This window comes from Microcaecilia unicolor, chromosome 2 (assembly GCF_901765095.1).
Source record: "Microcaecilia unicolor chromosome 2, aMicUni1.1, whole genome shotgun sequence".
Lineage (NCBI taxonomy): Eukaryota > Metazoa > Chordata > Amphibia > Gymnophiona > Siphonopidae > Microcaecilia > Microcaecilia unicolor.
Window position 1 is genome coordinate 443479507 of NC_044032.1, and position 19285 is coordinate 443498791.

The following is a 19285-nucleotide window of genomic DNA, read 5'->3' on the forward strand; positions in this document are numbered from 1 at the left end:
CGCTATTTAACCGGTGATCCTGGCTGGTTAAATAGTTTTGAATATTGGCCAGATACTTTTTATTCTGATTCCAAGCAGATCTGCCCCTTAAAGGGCATCTCAGGAAAAAAAAACTACCTCCCACTGTTAGGTCTAGGTCACATATGATCACCAAAAGTATACATAAGCATCACATTTAAATTTCAATTTGTGTAGTTCATACTCCTGAAGGATATTTTTGATTAAAATACTAAATTAGCTACAGGCATAAAATTAAAAAGTCAAGTTGAATTGCAGAACTAATGATATATCAGCGGTTAGTGTATCTGGGTTTAAAAAAGGTTTGAAAAAGTTCCTGGAGGAAAAGTCTATAGTCTGCTATTGTGACAGACATGGGAAGCAACTGCTTGCCCTGGGATTTGTAGTATGGAGTGTTGCCACAATTTGGGTTTCTGCCAGGTACTTGTGACCTGGCTTGGCCACTGTTTGGAAAACAGGATATTGGGCCAGATAGACCATTGGTCTGACCCAGTATGGCTACTCTTATGTTCTTAAATACCAGACAAAAAGAACCCCCAGCATGCCCACCTTCAATCTGAACTTTGCTTGAACAGCAGTAATATTTAACTTTCCAACACACACACTATCAACACAATATATGACCATTAATGACCCAAATGTCAAAGAAACTCTTCCAACCTTCCTCCTTTCCTTCCAGTAATTTTAATTATAGTATCTAAACCCATTCATCTGAAAATGCATAGTTCATCTTGGATGGAGGGAGAGAACATACTTCTGCTCCCACCTGGCAATCTTTCTATATACTCTATCATCAGCAAGGACCCAAGGGCTATGCCTCTGTAGATAAAAATACTGAAGATAAAAATCAAAGCTGGCATTATTTATAGGATACTTAAGAAAAACAGTATATCAAAGCTCTAAATCCATGTCAAGCCAGAATGGATTATTTTGTGGTGCAAGTGTCTATAAACACTGTGGAGGAAGAAAACTGGAATATGAGTTTGATATGCTATCTTCTTTATGCTTCTTTCCTGTCAATTATTGACATTTTTTCACAATTGTTATTGTTTTATTGTTGTAAACTACCTAGATTTTGTTCGAGTGGTGTATCAAATTTTAATAAACTTGGAAACCAGTAAAGGGGCAGATGCAGTACTTCAGGCTACAGCAACACAGGGATTGAAATGCAGCCACAGAGGTGTATAAAGGGATCCTAGCACTGGAAGAGCAGTGGATGCCGCAGTTAAATATATACAGTAATACCTCGACTTTCGTTGACTTCGGTTATCGTCGGTTTCGGTTTTCGTAGATTTTTTCAGCGAAAAGTTTGTCTCAGATTTTGTCGGCGTGCCCACATGACCTCACTGCTAATTTTGCGAAAACAAAGGGCGACCCACGCGTTCTCCTGCTCATTGTGGCATTGTTTCTCGTTGTGTGAGCATCACCCCACGTGTCTAATGCAACGCACGTAAGATAAAATCACATGTGCTCAAATCTCATTTTCCCTGTTAAGTATTTCCCTTGCTAATAAGTTAAAACTTTCCCTTTAGCTCCATCATGGGACTATATTTATTCTCTATAAAATGTGTTTTCGGTATGTATTTTGGAGTGTCTAGAATGAATTAATTGGATTTACATTGATTCATATGGAAATAATTGCCTCGATTTTCATCGGTTTTGGTTTTTGTTGATTGTTCTCGGACGGATTATCAACGAAAACCGAGGTATCACTGTATATGCTTTGGTAGCAAAGCTGTGTGGGGTGGGGGGAGGAGAGGGTGGCAAAAGGTTTCACATGCATTAGTGAAGATGCTTTTTTTTTGTGTGGGCTAGAAAGAGCTCACGTTCAATTTGAACAAAATCTTGCATTAATAATAATAATGATAAACTCAGTACTGAGATGCAAGAAGTATCATGTTTGAGTTGCACTAACAAACTGGTTTGCTGAACTAATACTAAACAAAATCAGGCTATATAGTACAGAAATATTAATATCAAATCCTCACACAAGAATTTCAACTACAAAAAGGATGGAACGTTTTGTCTGATGGGGATACAAGATACAGAATGCCTTCTTATCTCTGAGTTATCACTGACATATGAAATCACCCTGTTTAAAATCTTAGGTTCCCACTAACTGCTCCTCTTGCTCTCTTCAGTGCTGGTGTGGAGGAGTAGATTAGTGGTTAGAGCACCGGCTGACAACCAGGAAAGCCCAGTTCAAATCCCACTGCTGTTCCTTGTGAACTTGGGCAAGTCACTTAGGGGTCCTTTTACTAAGGTGCACCTAAAAGTGGCTTGCGCTGGTGTAGGCGCATGTTTTAGACACGCGCTGGTCCATTTCCTCAGCGTGTCTGGGAAAAAAAAGGGATTATTTTTTGTGCCGGAAAATGGACGTGCATCAAAATTAAAACCAGCACGATCCATTTCTGACCTGAGACCTTACACCACCCATTGACTTAGCGGTAAGGTATTATGCGCTAACCGGGCGGTAAGCGTTCAACTTACCTGCCGGTAGATTACCGGCAGGTAAGCGCCACGCAGTAGAAAATAGAAAATGTTTTCTACCGCATGTTTTAGGTGCGTGTCAAAAATGAATTACCGCCTGGGGCATGTGGTAGTTGGGCTGTAGTGCCAATTTGACGTGTGTTGGACACACATAGGCACCTACGTGCCTTTGTAAGAGGGTTCCTCAATCCTCCATTATATCAGGTACAAACTTAAGGGCCAATGCAGAAAAATACTGCTGTGTAGCAGTGTGCATTTACCACAAGTTGTATGGGGGCTTATGATGTAAGAATGGTTCCAGCAGAGGAGTAAGCTCACTGGTGACCATTGGTGCATAGCACATTTAAATCAAGATATTAGCTATTCAGCCTGTTCACAGAGTGTTCCCTAGTTTGGGTGGAGGGGCAGGGGGCCAATACAGAATGACCATGGCTTGATTTGTATTTTTCAATGTCACCCTACCTGTCAGTGCATGAGCCAATCACCACTCACGCATAGACAGGAAGAGTGACATTTTGCAATGTTGTTTGTTCTCTTTAATTTCACATAGAATCTGTGTGATGAGCCAGATCTACTGCAGAGGCTCCTTAGATTATAAATCCTCTGGGGACAGGAAAATACCTAGTGTGCCTGAATATAACTCACCTTGTACTATTACTGAAAAAGGTATGAGCTTAATCCAAATTCAGTCAGCCCAGTCCACTGAGTTGGCCCAGTCAGCTCAGTCAACCCAGTCAAGTAAATCAGCTGTCAGCCCAGTCAGAAGACGTCGTATAGCGGGGTCAGGTGCTTATGACTCATAAGGTGTTGGGGGCACTGGGGCTCCGAGACTTGAGATCCTACTATTTAGCAGCACAATTGCAGTACCTATGAGATTGGAGGCACAAGGACCCCTCCCCTAAAACTTTTGTGCAGATTGAACAAACTTGAATCCCAAAACTTGCCCTCCAACCACCCCCCCCCCCCCCCCACTCTCCCAACTCCCCAAATAACACAAGAAAGCTAACAAGTGAAGTGATCCAGTTAGTTCTGTATGAAAGTACCAGTAGAACTAGGCAGTGAACTCATTTCGAATGCTAAGCTGTCTGGAAAGTAGCAGAATTTTGCCTCTCTCTATATATAACATAAGACTAAGGTATGCTAATGGATTTAACATGTGCTAACGATTAGCATGCACTAAATGCTAAGAAGCCTATAGAAAATATTATGGGCTTCTTAGCATTTAATGCACACTAATCATTGGTTTGCACTAAATCCATTAGCGCATCTTAGTAAAAGGAGCCCTATATCTTCAAATCTGAATGCATTATTTTTCCCCTCCAAAATATTACACAGACTCTGTGGGCTTTGCACTTGTGACAGTTTTCAAAGGAAAATTACATGGATGCAGAGTAACTGTCACCGAACAAACATGATAACTGCTACCTCAGTGGCATGATAGTGTATGCTAATTCATGCATTAACTGGGGGTTCAGTTACCACCCATTCGAGAGGAAGCATTAGGTACATCCATGCTAATTTCAACCAGGTTTAAAGTGTGCTTATGGACATTTCCTTGCAGTAACTGCAGTGGACATGTCATTTCCTTGTGGCCTTTGCAATTTCTGCACATTAAATTTTGCTGTTAAGGCACAACTGCTTAACATGTTTTAGTAACAGGGCCCCTTAAGCACAAAGTTGATAGGTACAAAGTACCCACAAACTCTGCACCAAGATGAACAGTCTGTAAATTGCCCACTTTGAGGCTTTAGCACTCATTTTATCTAGCTTTGGACCAGCTGTGTTTATGAGAAAAATGCTTAGGATATCTGACCCTTCATGCTCAGTTTGGCAACTTGTTCACATCTTGTCAGATTTTACATCAGTGTTTTGAAGCAACACATTGAACAGAGCTGTGAGGATTCAGTAGTTCTGTCACCAGCCGGATTACTCCTACTGCAGTATAAACAGCTCCAAGTTTTCATATAAACACAATCCTAGTGCTCAGGTTATAACATGAATTCAAGAATAAGATGGTAGAAAATCCCACTGCCCTCTAGCCAAACCATGTTGGGGTGCAGCTAAGCCAGCTATACCCAAACTTTCAGTATCCAGCCACAGCACACAGCACAAAAGTGAGCTGCAAGAGACATTAATCATTATGTGCATTGGATATTGTACATTTATGATGTAGCCTCTCAGTCCTCAGAATCCACTATTAGAAGTGTTGGAGGGGTGATGAATAGGGGATTCTGAAAATGTACGATATCCAATGTTTTTTTCTGCTCATCTCAGTCAATGACATGCAAAGGTATGGGATATGTCATTGCAAACAACAGCACATCCCTAGTGATGAATGGTTTTCCTCTTTCATCTCCATTTGCTTTCCAGTCTCTAGGGCACTGGTTCTCAACCCATTCCCCTAGCTTTCAGGATATTCATAATGAATATGCATGAGGCAGATTTGCATTCACTGTCTTCACTGTATGCAAATCTATTTCATGTATATTATTTGTGGGTATTCTGAAAACCTGACTGGCTAGGTGTGTCCATATGGACTGGGTTGGAAACCCCTGCTCCAGCCCAGCACTATAAGCTGGAATGTGATTGGAGTACATAGAGGAGACCTACAGGGATGTTGTAGAGAAGTCCCACCTCCAGTCTGGCAGCCTCTGTGCTGACTTGTACGAGGGTAAGTGAACGCTATTTTGCTTTGTGCTTTGGGAAAGATTGGAGTTTAAAGGAGGAATTGTAGGTTAGTGTTAGGCAAAATAAAAATATAAAAAGCAAATTTTATCAACTAATCTCCATAGTCTTTTCTACTTAGTTTTTAAAAACTTTGTACCACAGCATTAACAGATAGAATCTAACACGAGGGGGCAGAGACAAGCGTATTTTTGAAATACGCTGGGCGCCGGCCAAATCGTTCGCCGGGTTTAGAGCAGGATCGCCAGGTTTACATGAGATGGCCGGCTTTGTTTTCCAGCCATAATGGAAACCAGGCCCGGCCATCTGAAACCCGGTGAAATGCAAGGCATTTGGTTGTGGGAGGAGCCAGCATTTGTAGTGCACTGGTCCCCCTGACATGCCAGGACACCAACCGGGCACCCTAGGGGGCAGTTAAAAAAATTGTAAAAAAATACAAAAATAGCTTCCAGGTGCATAGCACCCTTACCTTGGGTGCTGAGCCCTCCAAATCCCCGCCCAAAACCCACTCCCCACAACTCTACACCATTACCATAGCCCTAAGGGGTGAAGGGGGGCACCTACATATGGGTACAGTGGATTTTCGGGGGGGTTTGGAGGGCTCAACATTAACCACCACAAGTGGAACAGGTGGGGGGGATGGGCCTGGGTTCGCCTGCCTCAGGTGCACTGCACCCACTAAAAACTGCTCCAGGGACCTGCATACTGCTGTCAAGGAGCTGGGTATGACATTTCAGGCTGGCATACAGGCTGGCAAAAAAGTATTAGTTTTTTTTTTGGGTGGGAAGGGGTTGGTGACCACTCGGGGAGTAAGGAGAGGTGATCCCCGCTTCCCTCCGGTGGTCATCTGGTCAGTTGGGGCACTTTCTTCAGACTTGGTCCTAAAAATGAATGGACCAACTCCGGCCGGCGAAATACTCGTTCGAGCTGGCCATTTTTTTTTTCATTATAAAGTGAAGCCGGCCATCCCGTAACCATGCTTCTGTCCCGCCCCATCCCACCTTCGCTACCCTACCAACACGCCCCCTTGAAGGTTGGCCGGCGCAGTGATGAAAAAGCAGTTGGGGTACATAGAGGAGACCTACAGGGATGTTGTAGAGAAGTCCCACCTCCAGTCTGGTAGCCCTTGTGCTACCTTGGAGGAGGGAGGTCTCCTAGAAGGAGAGCATCACCCTGGTGAAGTAGGAAGTACTCCTGTAGCCAGGACCTGCCCACCAGGTCCTCTCGCACCGAGGATATCCTCTCGCACCGAGGATATGTCTCCAAGTGCTGCCCGGCAGGGAAAGTTTAAGACAGCTGTTGTAGTTGGTGATTCGATCATTAGGCATATAGATAGCTGGGTGGCTGGTGGATGTGAGGATCGCCTGGTGACTTGCCTGCCTGGTGCAAAGGTGGCAGACCTCACGCGTCACCTAGATAGGATTTTAGATAGTGCTGGGGAGGAGTCAGCTCTTTTGGTACATGTGGGTACCAATGACATAGGAAAATGTGGGAGGGAGATGTTCTGGAAGCCAAATTTAGGCTCTTAGGTAGAAAGCTCAAATCCAGATCCTCTAGGGTAGCATTTTCTGAAATGCTACCTGTTCCACACGTAGGGCCCAAGAGAAAGGCAGAGCTCCGGAGTCTCAATGCATGGATGAGACGATGGTGCAGGGAGGAGGGTTTTAGATTTGTTAGGAACTGGGCAACATTCTGGGGAAGGGGGAGCCTATTTCGAAAGGATGGGCTCCACCTTAACCAGGGTGGGACCAGGCTGCTGGCATCGGCATTTAAAAACGAGATAGACCAGCTTTTAAACTAGAAATGGGGGGAAGGCTGACAGTCGCTCAAAAGCGCATGATTTGGGATAAGGTGTCTTTCAAAGATATCACCAAAACAGGGAAGACAGGGTATCCTGATAGTGAGGTTGCAAAAGAGACCGTAGTAGATCAAGTGTCCCTAAATAAAAATAAAAATCAGACAAAAGTTTGCAAATTAGTACTGTCAAGTACTAAGCATGATGTAAATAGGAGCAACAAACACAGTTTGTAATGTCTATATGCAAATGCCAGGAGCCTAAGAAATAAGATGGGAGAGTTAGAATATATTGGGCTATATGGTAAATTAGATATAATAGGCATTTCTGACACCTGGTGGAAGGAGGCTAACCAGTGGGACACTGTCATACCGGGGTACAAATTATATCGTAGTGATAGGGTGGATCGAATTGGTGGAGGGGTAGCGTTGTATATTAATGAGAGCCTTGAATCAAATAGATTGAAAATTCTGCAGGAAACAAAACACTTCTTGGAATCACTGTGGATTGAAATTCCATATGTAAAGGGGAAAAGGATAATGATAGGAGTGTACTACCATCCGCCTGGCCAGGATGAACAGACGGATGCGGAAATGTTAAAGGAAATTAGGGATGCAAACAAACTGGACAACACATAATAATAGGTGATTTCAATTACCTGATATTGACTGGGTAAATGTAACATCGGGACACGCTAGGGAGGTAAAATTCCTTGATGAAATCAAGGACAGCTTTATGGAGCAGCTGGTACAGGAACCGACGAGAGAAGGAAAAATTCTATACCTAATCTTTAGTGGAGCGCATGATCTGGTGAGGGAGGTAATGGTGCTGGGGCCATTGATAACAGTGATCATAATATGATCGGATTTGATATTAGCTTTGAAGTAAGTATACATAGGAAATCAAATATGTTAGCATTTAACTTTAAAAAAGGAGACTATGATAAAATAAGAAGAACAGTGAAAAGAAAACTTAGAGGAGCGACTGTGAGGGTCAAAAATTTACATCAGGCGTGGATGCTGTTCAAAAACACCATCCTTGAAGCCCAGGCCAAATATATTCTGCGTATTAAAAAAGGAGGATGGAAGACCAAATGACAGCCGGCGTGGTTAAAAAGTGAGGTGAAGGAAGCTATTAGAGCTAAAAGAAAATCCTTCAGAAAATGGAAGACGGAACCGACAAGTCAAATGCAAAGCGCTGATAAGGAAAGCTAAGAGGGACTTCGAGAAAAAGAATGCCTTGGAGGCAAAAACACATAGTAAAAAATATTTTTAGGTATATTAAAAGCAGGAAGCCGGCAAAAGAATCGGTTGGACCGCTAGATGACCGAGGAGTAAAAGGGGCAATCAGGGAAGACAACGCCATAGCGGAGAGATTAAATGAATTCTTTGCTTCGGTCTTCACTGAGGAAGATTTGGGTGGGATACAAGTGACAGAAATGGTATTTGAAGCTGACGACTCAGAGAAACTTAATGAATTCTCTGTAAACCTGGAGGATGTAATGGGGCAGTTCTACAAACTGAAGAGTAGCAAATCTCCTGAACCAGATGGTATTCATCCCCGAGTACTGACAGAACTGAAAAATGAGCTTGCGGAGCTATTGTTAGAAATATGTAATTTATCCTTAAAATCGAGCTTGGTACCGGAAGATTGGAGGGTGGCCAATGTAATGCCAATTTTTTTTAAATTTTATTTATAAGAATTTAATTTTACAAGCACTAAAATAACTTGCCAGAAATACAGACAAAATAATACAAGAATTATTTCAATCAGGTAATTATAAACTCTTCCTTAGACCTCAAAATAGAGAGAATGAAACAAGACAAGGAGATCAATTAAACAACAGTAAACAAAGAAAACGTGGTATTAAACCTGATTATCCCCAGTTATTTATTATCTGAATCATTATTCCACATTGATCGTCTGGTTGGCTTCTTCAAACCCAAAATGGTGTATAGTCAATTTATTTCGTTGGAAACATACTTATTGTCCAATATTAGTGAAAATAATACAACTGATTTCATTTTTTTCTCTTTTAAAACCAGAAATTATTTAACAATACAAACACTTGAGTCTCTAATCCAATTCCCACTGATTAGGTAATCCCAGTTTCACAGGCTTCACTCCTTTTGAATAAATGTACTAAGAGGAATCATTTCAGAGGAATTTCATTTAGGAGTCATACCCGGAACTCTGGGAAAACAACAATCTCGATATTAATCATCTGTAATAATATTCATTTTGTTCAAATTTTTCTGGTCTATTATCATCTTCAAAATCTTAACCATTTCCTATTCCTGTAGAACTTAATTTGCCGTATCAATTTTTCATTCTCAAAGGATTCAATTAGATTATCCATGTGGCTCACTAATAAGATTATATCGGAAGCAAACTTATTTACTACCACCGTTAGGTCCTGGAGCGCCTTCCAGATGATATTCAATGTGACCTCCACGGGAGCCAAAAACTCCAAGCTGATAGCTCTTGCGGGTTTAGGAGTGGCACCACCGACATGAGTTCAGCTATAAACGACTTCCATTTCAGCATACACTCCTAACTCACTCCTCCACTCCTTTGGACATGGTGGTTAAATGATTCGGGAGCGATGAAGTTGTTTCCAGGTCCAAGAGCGTTGACGCTCCTTCGCCGATGCTAATCAAAAGACTCACCAACCCAGTCATCTGTGGGCAGCTCATCATGCAGCGGTCCCACAGTTGCTGCACAGGGGACAAAACGCTGGCCATTGGCGGCTGACCCCACGATTGTCCCCTTCCTCTCAGTTAAGGTAACTGTAATTGCAGAGAGGAAATTTCAAGTAAACAAAGACAAAACTTCAGAGGTCAACTGGGCCATTGAGTGTACGAGCTTCAGGTCGCCATCTTTTCACTCTCCCTAATTGGGACACTCTTAGTCTGGTTTCTCCTCAGAGGCCTGTCTGATATGGGTAACCCTTCAGCATAGCCCTCTGAGTCATTGAAACACGGAAGCCCCTCCACCACTAACAAGGTGGTGTCCCTTCGGAGGGGAATGCCGATTTTTAAAAAAAGGTTCCAGAGAAGATCCGGGAAATTATAGACCGGTGAGCCTGATGTTGGTACCGGACAAAATGGTAGAGACCATTATTAAGAACAAAATTACAGAGCATATTCAAAAGCATGGATTAATGAGACGTGGTCAACATGGATTTAGTGAAGGGAAATCTTGCCTCACCAATCTACTACATTTCTTTGAAGGGGTGAACAAACATGTGGATAAAGGTGAGCCGGTTGATATTGTGTATCTGGATTTTCAGAAGGCGTTTGACAAAGTACCTCATGAAAGACTCCAGAGGAAATTGGAGAGTCATGCGATAGGAGGTATTGTTCTATTGTGGATTAAAAACTGGTTAAAGGGTAGAAAACAGAGTAGGATTAAATGGTTAGTATTCTCAATGGAGAAGGGCAGTTAGTGGGATTTCCCCAGGGGTCTGTGTTGGGACCGCTGCTTTAAACATTTTTATAAATGGCATAGAGATGGGAGTGAGGTAATTAAACTTGCTGATGACACAAAGTTATTCAAAGTCGTTAAATCGCGGGAGGATTGTGAAAAATTAGAAGAGGACCTTACGAGACTGGGAGACTGCGTCTAAATGGCAGATGACGTTTAATGTGAGCAAGTGCAAAGTGATGCATGTGAGAAAGAGGAATTCGAATTACAGCTACGCCATGCAAGGTTCCATTTTAGGAGTCACAGACCAAGAAAAGGATCTAGGTGTCATCGTTGATGATACGTTGAAACCTTCTGCTCAGTGTGCTGCTGCGGCTAAGAAAGCAAATAGAATGTTAGGTATTATTAGGAAAGGACTGGAAAACAAAAATGAGGATGTTATAATGCCATTGTATCACTCCATGGTGCGACTGTACCTCGAATATTGTGTTCAATTCTGGTCGCCGCATCTCAAAAAAGATATAGTGGAATTAGAAAAGGTGCAGAGAAGGGCGACAAAAATGATAAATGGGATGGAAAGGCTAAAGTAGCTAGGGCTCTTCAGCTTGGAGTTTGAGAGTTTGTTCAGTGCCTGTTACCTTTGTCTGTGTGCTGTAGTCAGAACGTTTTCACCCTCACCTGCCTCATTTGTGTTTTACCTTTTCAGCTTTCCCTACCCCTTCTAGCCCCCAAACCCAGACACCACTACTCCTTCCTCTATCTCCCCCATCCCCTCTCCCTCTTCATTTACTTTCCCCAAGTTCATATTTCATTCCCTTACCTGTTTGTAGTCTCTGTTTGTCCCTTTGTCCTGTGTACTGCTGCAGCGTGTTTGTGAAGACTGTTGTTTGCTGCTTGGAGAGTGAGTGGCTAGAGGGTGTGGCAGGAGAGTTTGTAGTGGGTGTTTGTCAGTGGTGGGAGAGTGAGTTGCAGCTTCTGTTTGTTGCTGCTATGTTTCACCAAGTTGGTAGGGAGAGGTGAGCACTGGTAGCACTGCATTGCACCTCTAGTGTGGGGAAATGGAGGCACAAAATGCACAGGTGGCTTACATGTTGGAGGAAGAGGGGAGGCACCGCAGGAGGTACTCATGCCCCAGAGTTTTCAGGCCCCATAGCAGTTTCCTAGACCTCACTGACCTGCAGTGTCTCACTAGGTACCGTCAGTCACCCAACCAAAACGCGTCGGAAGTTCCGGTTCCAGCCCCAGCCTGACTTGCTCGCCCTCTTCTCCCACAACAGCCCTCCTTGACTTCCTGCCACCCAGTGTTTAAAACTCATTTTACCTCAAGTCACGGTGGCAGTGAAAGGAACAGGCTCACCTTCAGCCTTCCCTTCTCTCTCAGCGTCCCGCCCTCATTTCCTGTTTCCACGAGGGTGGGATGATGAGAGGGAAGGGAAGGGAGGGCAAGGCTGAAGGCGAGCCTGCTGCTTTCACTGCTGCTGCGACTTGAGGTAAAATGAGTTTTAAACGCTGGGTGGCAGGAAGGCAAGGAAGAATGTTGTGGGAGAAGAGGGCGGGCAGGCCGGGCTGGGGTTGGAACTGGAACTCGTGGGGGGGGGGCTGAAAAGGGGGGGCAGGCGGGGTTTGGGGCGAGTCACTTGACATGGGTGGGAGGGGAGGGCAGAGGAGCATTGCTGGACATGGATGGGACGGGAGGGCAGGGGAGAGAGGAGAAGGCAGAGGAGAATCGCTGGACATAGATGGGAGGTGAAAGTAGGGGAGAAAGGATAAATCGCTGGACATGGAGAGGAGGGCAGGGGAGAGAGGAGAATTGCTGGATATGGATGGAGGGTAGGGAAGACAGGAAGGAGATGCACATGGATGGAGGGAAGAAATTCTGAACATGGATGGAGGGAAGGGAAGGCAGAGGAAGGAGATGCACATGGATGGAGGGGAGGGGAGAGAGGAGAAATGCTGGATATGGTGTGGAGGAAAGACAGGAAGTAGATGCACATGGAGGGGAGGGGACAGGAGAAATGCTGAACATGGATGGAGGGGAGGGAAAACATAGAAGGAGATGCACATGGATGTAGGGGAAACAGGAGACATGCTGGACATGGATGGAGGGGAGGGCAGATAGAGGAAGGAGATGAACATGGATGGAGGGGCGGAGAGAGAGGAAAAATGCTGGACTTGGATGGAGGGCGTAGAGGAAGAATGCTGGACATGGATGAAAGAGAGGGACAAGAGAAGAAGGAGGTTCATATGGATGGAGGGGAGGGAATAAAGAGGAAGGAGATGCATACTGACAGAGATGAGGGAATGGGAAAAGAGGAGAAAAACTACACATGGATGGACAAAATAGATGCTGGTTGAAAAGTGTTAATTTATTAGGTCTGCCATCCCTATCTGGGCAGTGGAAGCCATGGCCCTTCTACTAGCCTGGAAGAAACTGCATAACCCCTCTAGATACTTAATTACCCCAACCTTGAATCTGCTCCTGACAGGCTTACACCATCAGGCAGTAGCAACCTCCCCAATTAGAAAGGAGCCCAGTATTCAGTAGATAGGGTAATATAGTTTATTAGCATTGTCATCTCACCCAAAGATGGTACAGGCAAGCAGTTATTCATATGATGGTACAGCAGTTCACACATGTCTCTCTCTCCAACCTTCTCTGGTAGCCTTCCTTCTCTTGTCTCGTCTTGTCTGATTTAATACCCCTCAAACTGGTCCTTATATACCATTTTGGCTTCATTGGTTCCAATGGACCCCAGTCTTTCTCACCAGGGATCTTGGCCCTTATCAGTTAATAAGAATGACTTGACAAGTTCTCAAGCTCTAACTATAAACAAGAGTGCATCTGTGAGATGATCTCACAGGTCATTTTGCTCTCTTCAGCTCCCCCCCTCCCCTTGGGTATGCTCTTCCTACGTACATCTAACCCTTTATCAACTTCTATTAGCCAAAACAATCTGCTAGTGACTTCTCACAGGTGCCAGTCCCAGAGCAAATGCCCCCCTCCCTTGCCAGCTCAGCACTTGCTACAGTGAAATATAACTGTGTTAAAGGTGATCTCTGATTTTACTTTGTATCAGAGATGATGTTTGATTTCTAAGAGAGGCCTAGCTCTTTAGCCTGAGCCATTGGCCTGTATTTCACTGAGAGCAAGAGCTAGCATAACTCTTCAAAAGAGGGGGTGAGGGGGCAGACGCTGGATGGAAAGGGGGAAGAGAGGAGGCAGACGCTGGATGGAAAGGGGAGAGAGAGGGGGTAGACGCTGGATGGAAAGGGTGGAGAGTTAAGATCGAGGAAAGAAGAAGCAAGAGACTGGGACCAACACAATCAGAAACAGTAAACGGCCAGAAAACAAAGGTAGGAAAAAATGAATTTTATTTTTAGTGTAGGATAAAGTAGTGTGGTAGCTGTGTTAATAAATACAGAAATTGAAAATAAGGTAATATCTTTATTGGACTAATTTTAATACATATTTGACTAATGTTTGGAGACCAAACCCTCCTTTCCCATGTCAGAACAGAATACTGTCCTGACCTGAGGAAAGAGGTTTCAGCCTCTGAAAGCTAATTGAAAAATGTATTTAGTCCAATAAAATGATAGTATAGTATTTTCCATTTTTTATTTTATTTGTATTTGTTAACCTATAGTATAGTGATTGAAATATGTCAGTTTTTGAAATTTGCATCTCCTTATATTTGCACAGTACAGGGGAACTGAGGGGTGAGACTGTTTAGGGAAAAAGTCCTGGTGCAGGTTGCAGGCAGCCTTTGAGTGGCGCTGCCACTGCCCAGGTGAAGACTGCAGCAGATAGGATTTTAAGGTACGGGGGGGGGGGGGGGGATTGCCAAGTGGCAAATCCATGTGCCAATGCCTCCTTAGGGCCCCTTTACCGCAACTTGGTAAAAGGTCCCCGTGGAGGGGCATAATCGAACGGCGCCAGCCAAATAGCTAACCGGCCATCTCCGGGGCTGGCGCCGTAAGTGGGCGGAGCCAACCTCATTTTCAAAAAAGATGGCCGGCCATCTTTTTTTTCGCTAATACGGTTGGGCCCGGCCAAATGTCAGAGTTCTCCGGGTTTGAGATGGCCGGCATCGGTTTTTGGCCATAATGGAAATAATGCCGGCGATCTCAAACCCGGCCAAATCCAAGGCATTTGGTCGTGGGAGGAGCCAGCATTTGTAGTACACTGGTTCCCCTGACATGCCAAGACACCAACCGGGCACTCTAGGGGGCACTTCTAAAAATTAAAAAAAAAAATTGCTCCCAGGTGCATAGCTCCCTTACCTTGGGTGCTGAGCCCCCCAAATCCGCCCCAAAACCCACTCCCCACAACTCTACACCATTACCATAGCCCTTATGGGTGAAGGGGGCACCTACATGTGGGTACAATGGGTTTTTTTTGGGGGGGGGTTGGAGGGCTCCCATTTACCACCACAAGTGTAACAGGTGGGGAGGGGGGATGGGCCTGGGTCCACCTGTCTAAAGTGCACTGCACCCATTAAAAACTGCTCCAGCGACTTGCATACTGCTATCAGGGAGCTGGGTATGACATTTGAGACTGGCATAGAGGCTGGCAAAAAAGGTTTTTGGGGGGTTTTTTTGGGTGGGAGGGGGTTGGTGACCACTGGGGGAGTAAGAGGAGGTCATCCCCGATTCCCTGCAGTGGTCATTTGGTCAGTTGAGGCTCCTTTTTGAAGCTTGATCGTGAAAAAAAGGGACCAAGTAAAGCCGGCGAAATGCTCGTCAAGCCTGGCTTTTTTTTTTCATTATTGGGCAAAGCCGGCCATCTTGTGAGCACGCCCCCGTTCCTCCCCGTCCCGCCTTCACTACCCTACTGAAACGCCACCTTGATATTTCGCCAGTTCCGCGACGGAAAGCAGTTGAACCTGGCAAAAATCGGCTTTCGATTATACCGATTTGGCCGGGTTCAGGAGATCGCCGGACATCTCCTGATTTATGTCGGAAGATGGCCGGTGATCACTTTTGAAAATGAGCTGGTTAAGGTGCAGTAGGCATGCATATACATTTACACCAGTTTTAAAAAGAGAAAGAATGTACATACTTTCCCATTGAAAATTACCACTGGGAAGGATGCACACACACATTTACTCCTGCTCTAAGGCACACTCCAATTTCCTGGTTTACTTTATGCATGTGTGCACATATGGGCCCTTTTACTGAGCAGCGGTAGGGCTAACATGCAGGTAACGCGCACCAAATTGGCAGTACTGCCAGGATAGCACAGGCACCCTGCGGTAGTTTTGAAGTTAGTATGTGCTGTTTCCCACGGTAGAAAATAATTTTCTATTTTCTACCACAGAGGGCGTTCCTGGCAGTAATCAGCAGCGTGGCTGTCTAATCACCGTGTGAGTAGTGTATTTACCGCCAAGTAAATAAGTGGGGAAAGGGCTCAGGCAATGAACATTATTTAGCTTTTCTTCTCTCAATTCTCTAATATGTCTGTAACGCATATATCTTATTTCTCTATAACATCACTCTGTATTTGTTTCATCACCTGAGGTGGCTAACGCCTCACGGTGCTATGTAAGCCACATTGAGCCTGTAAATAGGTGGGAAAATGTGGGGTACAAATGCAACAAATAAATAAATAAATAAATAGCCACATCCTACTTTTAATTTTAGCGCATGGACAGTTATTACCACATGAAAAAAAGAATTTTTTACCTGCCGCGGTAAAATATAGCTCAGAGTGTGCCCATACTAGCACAGGCCACTTTTTACCCCTGCTTAGTAAAAGGGCCCCATAATTTGTAAAATACATGCATACCCTGCCCAAACTATTTCTCCAGGAACGTCCGCATTGTTTGGATGTATTTACAGTATACATCCACAGGGTGTATGCACGCAAGTTGACATCCATATATCTTGGAACATTGTGAATGGCAGTCTATAAATACAGTATTTTTGCTATAATAAAATGAAAAATAGTCATATTAAGGCATTGAATCCTGTCTTTCACATAGAATTGCTTTATGAGATTAGCTCCTAAGAGTTTGAAGCCAGCATGCTGCTCATCTGGTTCTGGTCCAAACATGCAGAAAGTACATTTGAGATATGGGAGGCAGTGCCACACTGCATGAAGAAATGGGGCATGTTGTTGGAGGTTGGGTTTGGAGTACAAGAGATGGAATTCAAAGCACACGCAAAAGGAGCAGGGAGCTACAAAAAGTACAGAGAGTCTTCAAAAGTGTGGGAGTCAACTCAATATTTATTAACCAGACCCAACACAGTCTATGTTTCAATGAAACTGCCTACATCAAGGGTCTAGACGGAAAACAAAATATAAATATAAACAAATTTACATGAAAAATGTAAAACAACAAGCAGTTAAAAAACAGGTACATGTGAACTAGCATTCATTTACAGAGTACAAATATAAATATGCTAGACATATAAACTAATTGAATCAATTAAAAACAGACATAAAATAGATAAAACAATACAAAATGAACAAGTGGAAGCTGCATATGGCTCATATGTAATAAAATGTCAAAAGGGGAGTCTAAGAAAAATATAAGAATATAAATGTGTTCAGTGCTGTGCAGATGAATAAATACGGAAATGAATCCTGTGTAAATATTCAGTGCCTGATAGACAATTAGTGAAGTGAAAAATGTTTCAAAATGTGATTGTGCAGTGAAAATTCATGACATTATGAGAGCAATAACATTAAAGAAACAAAGAAGTGTGCTGAAGAAATCACAAATTGATCTTGATGCAGATAAAGGTAAAACAGCTTTATCTTGATCAAACAACGATGCCATATGTATATTAAAAGTGAAATTAATAAACTAAATACAGTAGCAGCATACAGATTGTGATTCAAGTGACAAGTGAAAGTGAACAAATAAATGCTTGTGATGCATGTCACTATGAAAACAGAATAGTGTGCTTAAAACGTGCTACAAGATGAATCATAAACTGATCGTTGTGTGGGTTGCTGATTAAAAGAAAAATAAGCTTGCCTAGATCAAGAAGAGATTTCATACATGTATAAAATCAATAAACAAATGAGATGACGACGATATATAGATCGTGATGCAAGAAAAAATGGTCATGGCATATCTTTAAACACCAACAAACGGCACAGGAACTAGGAAAATAAAAAATGATCACGGTTTTATAGCCAGTCATCAACCAAAATTAAAATAGAAATATAAGAATGAGGGAAAGACTCATATCAAACTTACCACAATACGCCTTCAAAAATGCTGCACACATAAATCTGAGCTGCTGTGAACCTGCAGAACATCATTGTGGGAAAGTGAAACCAGTGACATGCAAGTGAATTTTAACTGCGTGCATCCGAAGTAGTGAGTTAAAAAACTAAGGGGTCCTTTTACTAAGGTGCGCCGAAAAGTGGCCTGTGCTGGTGTAGACGTGTATATTGGACATGAGCAGGTCCATTTTTCAGCACACCTGTAAAAAAGGCCTTTTTTTTGGGGGGGGGGGGCGAAAATTGACCTGCGGCAAAATGAAAATTGGCATGCGTCCATTTTGGGCCTGAGACCTTACTGCCACCCATTGACTTAGCAGTAAGGTCTCACACGTTAACCGGCCGGTAATCGTCAGAGCGTGTACAATGCCAATTGCTGCCCGGTTAGTACCGTGCTAGGCTCTATATTATGAAAGAGTGCAGTTCTTCCATGATGTATTGTCAGGATCCTGGGGGTCGGTATAGCACTTTCAGTGCATGGTTATGTGAGTAGAGGGTTGACTTAAGTTTCAGAAAAATTCTCTCAAGAACCTACTTTATTATGATGTTGATTAACTGAAGTGAGAGGTTAGAGCGATAGGTTACAGAGATTCCTCCCCATCTTTTCCCACTTCTGTGTATTGAGTGGATCAAATAGTTCTGGGGACATGGTTGATATTGAAAAATTGGGTCAGCATTACCTTATGCTGTGCAAGCCCCTAAGAATTAGCCTAACATGGGCTTCAGGGCCTACTTGGTATTAGACTAAGACTTAGTCTAATACCAAGTAGGCTTCTGGGAGAACAGCTCTGACATTCCCTCCTCCTCTTAAAGTCTGATCCCCTGGGAATGCCAGTGAAAGACAGGATGTATCCTAACTCCTGCGCATCCAAGCAATAAAACAGACCAGAATCTGCACAGGAAAAAAATAGAAATATACCACTTTACTAGTTCACAGGAATTCACACTTCCTTGGTGAATCAGGAGACATAAGATCAAAGCAAACCAAATTATATCAGAGCCCGGTGTGTGGAAAAAGAATTCAGTATTTAAAACCCCAGAGAACAGACAGAAGCATACATTCACTCACTCTCTCTCTCTCACACACACACACACCTCTCCCACCTGCAACACACACACCACACACACACACACACACACCTCCCACCTGCATCCATTCCACATCCACAGGGACTCTCATTCACTGAAAGGCATCAGGCAGACTCTGAGACATACCAAAGCACTGCTGTATTATCTTTCTACCCTAAGTGCTGTAAGCTGACTTCTAGATAACCTACCTTTCGCCAAGTCACACTTTTGTGTTGTATTATTGTGTTGTAACCCCTCCTGCCCCTAAGAAGTGAATCTGGGACCAAGGAAAGGAACTCAGAACCAGACAAAGCCACAGCTGACATCTGACCTCTGGGGGACATTTTACATCTCTTACAAATTGTATCCTCTTTGGTCATCCAGGTTTCAACTATGCAGACCGCATTGTAATTTTTTTCTTCTATGAGATCTCTAATGATATTGCATTTATTTCTTGAGGATCTGACATTAAAATATCCCAGAGTGATGAAAGTTGGTGTTGTGTGAGAATGCTCTTGTGTGTGTGGTTTTGGTAGCCTGTATGGTATGATGAGTTTTTGTCCTCTAAA